The 11,677-nt window shown below is 51.3% G+C and overlaps 1 long non-coding RNA gene across 1 annotated transcript; it reads left to right on the forward strand.

Moving 5' to 3' along the window:
• The first annotated feature begins 1,029 nt into the window (after positions 1-1,029).
• Positions 1,030-5,891, forward strand: LOC139593983 (uncharacterized). Its single transcript, XR_011680473.1, has 2 exons — positions 1,030-1,635; positions 3,119-5,891. It is a non-coding gene; the product is annotated as an uncharacterized lncRNA (long non-coding RNA).
• The last annotated feature ends 5,786 nt before the right edge of the window (positions 5,892-11,677 follow it).

An 11,677-nucleotide genomic window follows, 5' to 3' on the forward strand; every position in this document is an offset into this window, starting at 1 on the left:
CATCAGCTGGGAAGAATGGTGTCAGCAGACCCAGCTCCCTTCTCCGAGGAGATCTGCCTTGCAGCCCTGATGCCGCACAGTTTTAGATGGGTAGAGCCTGGCAGCAGCCAGGTTAGTTGTCATCTATGTACCTGTGCTGTGAGATCTCTGTCCATGAGCGCACCTATCTGTGCAAGCTCTTGTGGGTCCATGCAAGCGGATTTTTGTTAGCACACCGCACGAGTGTCCATGCAGGTGTCTGTGCAAACATGCATTTTGTCTTGTCCGCACATGCACGCGCCCTGCTAGTTCCCAGGGTTTTAAGACATGAGGAATAACTGTGGCTTGTTGCTGGTTCCAGCAATTCATAGGCATACCTGATCGTCAGTGGTGGGCCTAGATATCCCTAATGATGCCGGTGATGACAGATCCATGTGTGAATGGGAACAAGCTGCAGAATTGAGTGCCTCATCCCATCCTGAGGCCAGTTTAGAGCTGTGAGGTTGACAGGATGCAAAGATGTTCAGTGCCACCGTGAGTATTTAGGGCTTTGGCTCCTGCAGAGCTCCTTGGTGCTCTGCTGGATGTGCTCCAAGTGTCTATCCTGGCCTCCTGAGTTGGGGGTGAGAAGGAGTATACTTTTCCAGTATACTGGAAATTCTGACTTTGGCTACTGTGTGTGCAGTGCAGTAGTCTTTTGTTCTGTGCCACCCTCACCTGCCAGGTTGTTTGCACTGCACTGACCTGCCTTGTTTGAAACATCCATCTTGCGCATTGCTGCGCTCCTCCCAAACCTAAGCACGGGCTGGGCTCTTCTGCTCGTTAACGCTGAAAATAAGAAGGCTGTACGTGTGCAGCACAGAGGATCTCACCCGTGAACACGAACTCTGCAGCGCCGTGCATGCACAATTAAAAAGCAGTAATAAAGCTACTCAAACATAAAAACACCCAGCAAAAATGCGTGCACATGGCGGCAGGACTCAAAAAAGCAAAGGGACGAGGGACGACTCGGAGAGCGGCGCACGCGCAGCACAGTGAGTTACTGCGCATGCGCAGCGGCGGGCCGGGGGGAGGGAAGCTGCGTCTAGGGCAGCTCGCTGTCTCCACCTGCTGGCTGACAGGAGGTGATGCTGACTCGGGAGAGCCGCGGTGTGCAGGGAGCGGCCGCAGCTGCGCACGCGCAGTGCCCCGGGACCGCCGCCCACACGGCGCGGCTTCTTCCGCTCGGTGCCGCCGCCTTATGCTGTAACAAACGTGCCGTACCGCAGCCGGGACCTCACGCCTTCCCTGGGTGCCGCCGCCTCGTGCTGTAACAAACGTGCCGTACCGCAGCCCGGACCTCACGCCTTCCCTGGGTGCCGCCGCCTCGTGCTGTAACAAACGTGCCGTACCGCAGCCCGGACCTCACGCCTTCCCTGGGTGCCGCCGCCTCGTGCTGTAACAAACGTGCCGTACCGCAGCCGGGACCTCACGCCTTGCCTGGGTGCCGCCGCCTCGTGCTTGTCCTGCCCTTGTGGGGCCACAGTGCCCAGAGTGCAAATCGCACAGCTGTGGCGGTGCTGCCGCCAGGCATTCGTAGTCTCCTGTTGCTTCTGTGGCCTGAATTGCTTCCAGTCAGCAAGAATTGTTCCCAAACGTCATCCCCTCTGGAGCTCGGTAAGGTTGTGTTCCCCGAAGTCCAGGTGCTGCTTCTTGGTGCTGTGTGCACTTCTTGCCTTTGACTGCTGTGAGCAGTTTTGTGTTGCAGCTCAGTGAAGTCCAGTTCAGTGGTTTCTATACCAGAAACCCCTTTAGTGAGCAATCAAAAGGGAGGTTTCCTGTTCCTGCTATATCTTGGCTTTCTGGAATTGCTATATCCTCTTGCATGCCGTATGCCTGAGAGAATTCATGCCATGATTCCTCCAATTTGGCACTAGTCTGTACCTTGCTTGGGGCACAGAGCATCCTTGAATGCATTGTTAGGAATCTTAGCACGGAAGATACTTGAGATGTGAAGCTGGAGATCATGCACGTGTTTGAAAAGCAGAAAGGTTTACTGGACTATTGTCATGTTGTTTTGAATGCAGCAAAGGAAGGCCGTCTATTGGCTGGGCCTGTCATTTGCGCTAGCTCAGCTCTACTGTACAGAAAAAAAATGTTTAGTGCTTTGGGGTTGTGCATTTCAACTGTAATGTATTGTCAAATTTGTCTAATGGGTCTTGCATGAATTTTATGTGTTAATGTTGTTGCAAAGCTAAAGGCTGAGAGGGAATGCTGTCAGTAATACAGAAAATACTACTGTGGGCATAGAATGCATCTGAATACCTCTGAAGAGACTGTGCTACCTCTTACCTGGACACTCCCACCCAAATAGTTGACTTTAAAAAGAAAAGCAGACAGCATGTCTTTTGTTTCTTCTGGTTGCTGAGGACTGTTACCTCCTGTTGAGACTCTTGAGACCCTGCAGCTTCTTTTGTACGTTGGCAACTCTGTTGTGGCTTTAATTTGTTCTCTACCCCTATAATAAAGGTGGACTATGCACGACTGTATACACCATCTCCTGAACTAGTTGGATGTTATGGGGAATGCTAAGAAGGTGACAGATCAGTTGTTGTTTTAAAAACAAAGGCAATTCTTTGGGATGATTCCAGAGTACAAATCTCACACTCAGTTGTTGCTTTATTGCCATTGAGGGTGCTTGCTTTTAAGTTGATGAACACTGGTAGACTGTCTTACTTTGTTTGAACAGCCATGGTTATTTTATCCACCTCCAAAGCTTGGGAAGAAACCAAAACAGTGTTTGGAGATTGTTTAGAATAAAGCTGGTGTTCCAAGAGTGGAGGAGTAAGCACTCAGGAGTCATTTAAGGAATCAGCTTTCCTCAGCATGAGAGGAACCAGCCATGGGCACTGCTGTGTAATATGGAGCACATGCAACCACTGCATCTCTCCGAGCAGCTGAGAACATACCTTCCAGTGTTTTGCAAGCAAGATAGCTGTTTTACTTTTTTGTGTAAATATTTTGGCAATAGAATACAGGGACTCATATCTATGTGTGTGGCTGGGTGCCTCTCTGTGGATATTTAGGTATCTCAAAGAAAAGTGCCTGTACTTGTGACTGGGACCATTCTGAGAAGTTCTTTCCTTGCTGTCCTTCACAGGAGGATATTACTTGAGAAGCGCTTATGGAGCACTTTCGCTGCTCAAGAAATTCCAGGAAAAACAAGCTGCCCAGCTATCAGTGCGCCAGAAAAGCTGACCAGTCTGTCGGCATCCTGTTAGAGGCACCCTTCATTGAGCAGTCCTGCTGGACTGGAGGGAAGTCTGACTGACATTCACGGAAATAGGCCAAGAATGTAATGGAGACCCCTCAGCAGGTCTTTCCACTTTATGACCCCTCAGTAGGACTTCTTATTTGAATATGTTACCTGCTGCTGGCAACTGCTAGCATCCATGAAGGAGTCACACTTTGGAATTTTATGGAACAGTTTATGGAACTATGCTCTTTATAAAATTGTGACAGGTTAAGGTTCAGGAATTGTTGGTGATGGTATCTGTCAGTGATAGTATTTGACTGCAAAAACTTACTCAAAGCAATATACAGACAAGTTGTAGTCCCCAATAAAAATATTCAGCAGGCAGAGTGCATTTCTAACCCAACAGGGGTTCCTATGGGGCAGAAGACAGGTTCAGCCCATTGACTGATCCCAGCAGTTATGATGGAGCCTTCACTAACTTTTTCTCCATTCTTGGCTTACTTTTATAGTATTTCTTTATATTTAGGTGAAGCTTGAGTGACTCTACTCATGCATATATTTGCTACTGACTGGTGTAAAATCCTCTCACTTCACTTTCAAAGATACAATCAAAAAATGTATAGGGCTCATTTCCATTGAAAGGTTGTCATAATTTGGAGGCAGTTAACTTTGGGATGGAGGTGTGCATTAATATTACAATTAGGCTATAATAAACCACGTTCATCTGAGGAAAGCGATTTTGCCACGTTGCTAGCTTGGCAGTAAGACATCTCTCTCACAGCTGCTATGCAGTTAATCAGCTTCAAAGTACCATCAAGTTGCTGCCAAGGATTTTGGCAGAGCCTGGTCATGGTATCTCCATTCCACTGCACCCTTCCTTAGCAGGTGCTTATGGTTGTATGGGGAATCATTGTGCAGCATGCCAACCCAGTTCCATCCTGGGAACAGCATCTGTATTTTACCCTAAAATTTCTGTCCCGTTGTAACTCCTGTTAGGATACAAATGTAACTTAGTTTTCTCTGATTTTACCCTCAGTCATCTTTCCATACAAACATTGCTCCACTCTCCAGAGGATTATTGTGAGCAGATGTGAGCTCTGCTGTCCCTTTGGACTGAGAAAGACAGAGGTTTTTTCCCAAGTTCCTTTTGAACCTGTCATGCACCTGTTACAAGTCTTCAGTCTCCTGCAGTTTTGTGGGTCAGTCATGTGTAGAACAGCACAACTGGCTGGCATGCTTTGCTTGTGAGGGGAGACAAGAGAAGAATCCCTCTGTTCACACCAGACTTGCAGCTGCCAAACCTCACCAAAGCACCTGAGGAGCCCCCAGGGATTGATGGCACAGAGGGAGCTGATGGAGGACAGCACAGCAGGCAGCCTGTCCTCCCATCAGGTCTGGCTTATGGTGCCACCCTGAGGGTTTCCCCTGTCTTCGGGCAGTCCTAGCTACTGCAGCTCACTTGACAGAGACTCACTGTCTATACTGTGCTTGGCTACACTGGAGAGGATGAAGCTGAGGACAGCAATGGTTGCCTTCACATCCCCTGACTGCAGACGGGAGAGAGGGCGAGCTCTGTCACCTTGGGAAGGCATCTGCAGATTCATTGCTGCCCATCTCTGGAGCATGGCTCTATCGGGGGATCGTGGTAAGGACAGCAGTGCTCACCTAACTTTGCACCTGAGGACAGCTTCAGGATCTTGTCATACTGTGGGAGAGCAGAGCTTCACAGTAAACACCAGCTAACACGCTTACTACCAGTGTTAACACTAACAATTCTTACCCAAATATTAATACTAATAACACTTACTATGCATATTATTAATGCTAGTAGAGGCTGGTAGCGTTCTTAACGCTGAGGCTTGCATGAAGAACACAAAATTAATTAATGTTGCTGATTATGCTATTGTGGTGTTGAAATACTTGGCCTCCACTGCAGTAGCCCCACACTTACCTCGATGGCCTCCCCCAGCAGGTCCCGAAGCACTGGGATGCAGATCAGCTTAAGCATCACTGATGTGATAAACAGAGTTCACTCTTTAAAATTTTTAAAAGTTTAATAAAGGATAAAAGGACAAAATAATCTAGCACTGGGGTGCTTTTGGCACCCGGCCACAGAGCACAGAGGTAGCTTAAAATCACGTTCAATATATATGGTTACATTGCTGGGGTTACACGCATATTCATTAGCTTATACATTATTCAAACATTCCTTTGAGTTTTTGGTGTTCCAGGAACTCTCTTGTTTGGTTTTAATCTCTGACTTGTCTGCAGAACATTCTGTAAATTAGGTCTAAATATTTTATTTTTTCCTGTAGTTTTATCCTGTTGCTTCACACTCCCTGATAGCGCCGACAGAGCTGATAAATCTTCCTGGATGCTTATGCTTTGTTTTTGTCACTGTTATCTTATCACTTGGCCGGGCCAATCCGCAGATACAAGAAACACAGTAATTGCTTTACACCATTCTCTGAGTTAGTTACATAGAAGTATTTTAGTTTCTATTTTAACTTTCTGTTAAAGCCTACGATGTATTTATCACACTACTATTCATATGAAATACACAGTGCATACATAAACTGGCATATTACACAATACAAAGCAGTTAAAAGTAAGTACAAGTTGTACCATATCAAAATACTTGTGATGCAAAAAGCTAATCTATGAATGGGAAAGCCAATATTGTTTTATCATCTATAACATCCGACCGCTGTGGGGGAGAAGGAGGGTGAGCAGCGGGCCCGCAGCGGGCGGGGGGACGCGGGCACGTAACTTTGGCCAGGGTGCTGATCTCGGCTAGTCGGGGCAGGCCAAGTCCCCGCAGAAGCGGAAGCACTGCAGGGGAAGAGGCGCCCAGAGCCCGGAGCGGGCTCTGCACGCCCTCCCCACTCCCCGCTGCCAAACCCTCTCCTCACCATGTCGCCGCCGCTAGTCGCCGCCGCTCCCTAGTCCGCGCTGCTGTCGCAGAGTCCGCCTTTGCGACCCGGAACCACTCCCGGGCTGCACCACCCCCACCGCCCCCCTCCCCGCCCCTGCCCCGAGTGCCGATGGGGCGCTCCGGTAGGGGCTCTGCGGGGGGTCTTTTCGCCGGGACCTGGGCACGAGAGAGGGCCGGATGAGGGGACGGGAGAGGGTCTCGCGAGCGGGACCCACGGCGCCCGCGGACCCTTCGGGCAGCCCAGGCTCCGCCCCACGCTCCCACGGGCCGCAGCCTGACGGCTCCCAAGCCTGCCAATCCCGGCCCGCCTTTCTCCGCCCGCCCTGTCCAATCACAGCCGCCCTTTCAATCCGGGCGCGGTCCCGCCAATCTCAGCCCGCTCAGTCGCGGCCCGGCCCCTCAGCCTGGCCCCACTCCCCCGTACGCCTGAGGCGCCGCTCCCGCCACCGCCGCTTTGGGAGCTGGCGGAACTGTGTCCCCGCTGCCGCTGCCTCGGCAGGTGCTGTTGGGGCCGGGAAGGGCGGGCCGGGAGCGAGCTTCAGTTCAGGTCCTGACCGGGATCAGGTTCTGGTCCAGGGAAACGGGCAGACGGCGGGGAGCGGGCGGACGCGGCCCCTGCAATGGCGGCGGGAGGTCGCGGAGCCGAGCGCGGCGGGAATGGGCGGGCTGGGATTGGTGGGGCCGGCAGGCGCTGCCTCGGGTTGTGATTGGCTGGCTGGTCCGGCCCTGGGGCATAAATAGCGTGCGTTGAGGCGCCGCAGGCGTCAGTTCGGCGGCGGAGCTGGAGTGACGGGAGCTGTGGGTGCGCGATCTGAGGAGCGGCGCTGCGCCGGGACGGGACCCCAGTGGCAGCTGATCCGGGGAGCGCTGGTGAGCACGGACGCGACGCCTGCGGCAGCATCTGGGAGCCGGTTGTGTCCAGTTCTTTCTGCCGCGCCCTGCGCGGCTCGGGTAGCTGGCGACTGGTGTGGGGCCTGGAGTGGCGCGGGGGGGAACCGGGTGTTGTCACTGGGGGCCGGGAAGTAGCCGTTCCGCGGTTTCTGGATTTAAAGTATTGTTCAGAATACGAGGAATAAAGCTTGCTTTTTTTGCTTTTTTATTACTTTATTTTGTTTCTACTTATAATGATTTTTTTCTTTATTGTGTTATTTTATCATTGCTCGTTTTATTACATCTTTTTGGTTTGATTTGTTTACTAGATATCTGACGTTAATTCAGTAAGGGTTGTGGGACTGGGGCTGAAACACCAGTTGTGAGATCAGTGGGGACATAAAACCCCAGGAATAATGATATTGACATGAGTCAGGCCCAAAACAATGTGGAGCGGTGGAAATGCTGGGGCTAGAAAAATGCCATGGGAGAAGGGCACGGAGCTGCAGCACAGGGCCTGCAGGACATGCCTGGGGCTTCCCAGCCCCTGCCCCGTGGTACCAAGCAGAGAGGCTGCAGGTGTGGGGGCTCAGAGGGGTTCCAGGGGCCAAGAACCAGCCCAAGGGTGCCTTTTGGGATGGGGGAGCAGGAGCCCGGTGGCTATTCCCAGCCCCTGGAGCTGCCTGGGAGGAGGTGAGGGGGCCTTTGTGCAGGTGCTGGGCTGAGAGCCAGAGTGAGGGAGAAGGTAGATGTTGAGCTTCAGGCCTCAAGTGTCCCCAAAGTTGGGATCCCGCTGGGGTGGGTGGGACAGCTTCTAGAGACATTGAAATGATGGCAGTAATTGATTTGTGACCTTATCAACAGCCCCAAGCTGCAGTGAGAAGCAGGAGCAGCTTTTAGCTACAGCCAGTAGGAAGCTGAGGAGCTGGAGCTGAGGCAGCAGAGCTGGAGGAGACAGAAATATGGTAGGGTTTGGGGTAAAACCCCTGTGGGAATGTGGAGCTGGGAGGTGAACTGCAGGGTTGGAGCTGAAATTGCTGTTAAGAGCTGCGATCTGAGCTCAAACCACACAGAGCTAGAGCTAAAACAAAGATCCTGCCCTAAGAAGCAGTACTAGCGTTATGTGGCACTGCTGTGAAGATGTTGAGCAGGAAGTGGAACAGAAGAGCTGGCAGTGAAATAAAGCTTGTGGGACTGGAGCTGAAATCACTGGGGCCAGGGTGGGGACTGCAGTGCTGCAGCATCAATTACTGCTCAAAGGGAGACTCACTGTAGATCTGAAGAGTAACCATAGAATGAGACACACAAATGAAAAATCTGGAAATAGAATGATGACTACCAGAATGGGGTGAGAATGGTGACACTGAATGTGGACATGAAACCCCAAAACTGCAGCCAAAGCCAAAACCTTGTTTCAACGTGAGAGCAGCTTTGCCTGTCAGAGCTGGAGAAAAGTGCCAGCTAGGAGGGAGAGAGCTGGCAGTGAAATACAGCTTGTGGGTCAACAGCTGAAATCACTGGGGCTGGGAAAGGGGAATGGGGTTGGGATTGAGACTGCACATGGGATGGAGACTGAAAGGCTGACATAGAGACTGTATGATTTATGTGCTAAACTCACTGCAGGCCTGTGGTATGAATACTGGGGCTGAGTATTGTGACTGAAAGTAGAACAGGATATGTGAAGTGGAAAAGGGGACTGCAACCTTGTGCCTGAAAGCCCGGTCGATGCCGTGATATTGTCGAGATTTGTAATGGCATCTCTAGGGAACGAGCTGAAATCACTGTGGGGCTGGGATTGTGGTTGAAAATGCATAAAAAACTAAGGCTGAGAATGGGACTGTGAGCATCGAAGGGAACTTATGCAGGGGCTCGCACAGTGACAAAAGTGTTCTTGTGTCGAAATCACTGTAGGCCTGTGACATGGATGCAGGGGCTGGGGATTGTGACCAAAAGTAGAACAGGATGTGTGGAGTGGGAAAGGGGGCTGCAACCTTGCGCCTGAAAACCCAGTTAGTGGTAGACTATTGCTTCCGCCTGTGACGGCACCTCTAGAGGTGGAGATGAAATGAATGTGGGGCTGGGATTTGAAAGTGGAAAAGGTGCTAGACCTGTGAACAGGGCTGTGGGAATTGCGGTGAGCTTATGCAGGGGCTGGCAAAGTGACTGGAGATTATTGGGTGGGAGCTAAAAAACCTGCAGGACTGGAATATTGCTGGTGGAGTGGGCTTTGAGAGGCTCGTGTGGGAGGTGAATTGTTGCTGAGCTGGAGCCAAGGGCAAGATGCTGCCCTTTGAAGCTGGAGAAACACAGAGCTGGTGCTGGAAGAAGAGAGCTGGCAGTAAAATAAAGCTTGTGGGTCAAGAGCTGAAAGAGCTGAAATCACTGGGCCTGGTGCTGTCATCATTGTGGGTCGGGGATCGCGGCTGAGCACAGCATAGGAACCATAGGTCTGTAACGGAGACTTTAGTGTTCTTGCTGCGAAATCACTGTAGGCCTGTGACATGGCTGCAGGGGCTGGGGATTGTGACTGAAACTAGAACAGAACATGTGGCCTGCAAAAGGGAGCTGCAGCCCTGCGCCTGAAAACCCCGTCGATGGTAGAATCTTGTTGGCACCTGGGATGGAACCTCTAGAGGTGGAACCAAAATCAATGTAGGGTTGGGAAGTGGACAGTAAGGCTGTGATTTGAATGTAAACAGAAAAGGTCCTAGACCTGTGAATGGGGCTGTGGGTCTCGAGGTGAACTTATGCAGGGGCTGGCACAGTTACTGGGGATTGTTGGGTGGGAGGTAAAATCACTGCAGGGCTGGGATATTGCTGGTGGAGTGGGCTTTGAGAGGCTGGTCTGGGGGCTGAATTGTTGCTGAGCTGGAGCCAAGATCAAGATGCTGCCCTTTGAAGCTGGAGAAACAGAGCTGGTGCTGGAAGAAGAGAGCTGGCAGTAAAATAAAGCTTGTGGGTCAAGAGCTGAAAGAGCTGAAATCACTGGGCCTGGTGCTGTCATCATTGTGGGTCTGGGTTGGGGGCTGAGCATGGCATAGGAACCATAGGGCTGGCACAGAGACTGTAAAATAAAGCTTGTGGGTCAAGAGCTGAAATCACTGGGCCTGGTGCTGTCATCATTGTGGGTCTGGGATCACGGCTGAGCATGGTATAGAAACCATAGGGGTGGCAGGGAGACTTTAGTGTTCTTGCTGCAAAATCACTGTAGGCCTGTGACATGGCTGCAGGGACTGGGGATTGTGAGCGAAATTAGAAAAATATGTGTGGAGTGCGAAGAGGGCTTCTACCTTGTTATTGGAAACCCTGTTGATGGTAGAATATTGCCTGCGCCTGTGCTTGCACCTCTTGGGTTGGAGCTGAAATCACTGTGGGGCTGGGAAGTGGACTGTGAGGCTGGGAATTTAAATGTAAACGGAAAAGGTACTAGACCTGTGAATGGGGCTGTGGGTCTCGAGGTGAACTTATGCAGGGGCTGGCACAGTGACTAGGGATGGTTGGGCGGCAGGTAAAATCACTGCAGGGCTGGGATATTGCTGGTGGAGTGGGCTTTGAGAGGCTGGTCTGGGGGCTGAATTGTTGCTGAGCTGGAGCCAAGATCAAGATGCTGCCCTTTGAAGCTGGAGAAAGAGAGCTGGTGCTGGAAGAAGAGAGCTGGCAGTAAAATAAAGCTTGTGGGTCAAGAGCTGAAAGAGCTGAAATCACTGGGCCTGGTGCTGTCATCATTGTGGGTCTGGGATCGCAGCTGAGCACGGTATAGAAACCATAGGGCTGGCAGGGAGACTTTAGTGTTCTTGCTGCGAAATCACTGTAGGCCTGTGACATGGCTGCAGGGGCTGGGGATTGTGACTGAAACTAGAACAGAACATGTGGACTGCAAAAGGGGGCTGCAGCCTTGCGCCTGAAAACCCCGTCGATGGTAGAATCTTGTTGGCACCTGGGATGGAACCTCTAGAGGTGGAACCAAAATCAATGTGGGGCTGGGAAGTGGACAGTAAGGCTGTGATTTGAATGTAAACAGAAAAGGTCCTAGTCCTGTGAATGGGGCTGTGGGTCTCGAGGTGAACTTATGCAGGGGCTGGCACAGTTACTGGGGATTGTTGGGTGGGAGGTAAAATCACTGCAGGGCTGGGATATTGCTGGTGGAGTGGGCTTTGAGAGGCTGGTCTGGGGGCTGAATTGTTGCTGAGCTGGAGCCAAGATCAAGATGCTGCCCTTTGAAGCTGGAGAAAGAGAGCTGGTGCTGGAAGAAGAGAGCTGGCAGTAAAATAAAGCTTGTGGGTCAAGAGCTGAAAGAGCTGAAATCACTGGGCCTGGTGCTGTCATCATTGTGGGTCTGGGTTGGGGGCTGAGCATGGCATAGGAACCATAGGGCTGGCACAGAGACAGTAAAATAAAGCTTGTGGGTCAAGAGCTGAAAGAGCTGAAATCACTGGGCCTGGTGCAGTCATCATTGTGGGTCTGGGATCGCAGCTGAGCACGGTATAGAAACCATAGGGCTGGCAGGGAGACTTTAGTGTTCTTGCTGCGAAATCACTGTAGGCCTGTGATATGGCTGCAGGGACTGGGGATTGTGAGGGAAAGTATAAAAGTATGTGTGGAGTGTGAAGAGGGCTTCTACCTTGTTATTGGAAACCCTGTTGATGGTAGAATATTGC

This window comes from Agelaius tricolor, unplaced genomic scaffold (genome assembly GCF_023055355.1).
Source record: "Agelaius tricolor isolate 1412-34295 unplaced genomic scaffold, bAgeTri1.0.p SCAF_10, whole genome shotgun sequence".
Lineage (NCBI taxonomy): Eukaryota > Metazoa > Chordata > Aves > Passeriformes > Icteridae > Agelaius > Agelaius tricolor.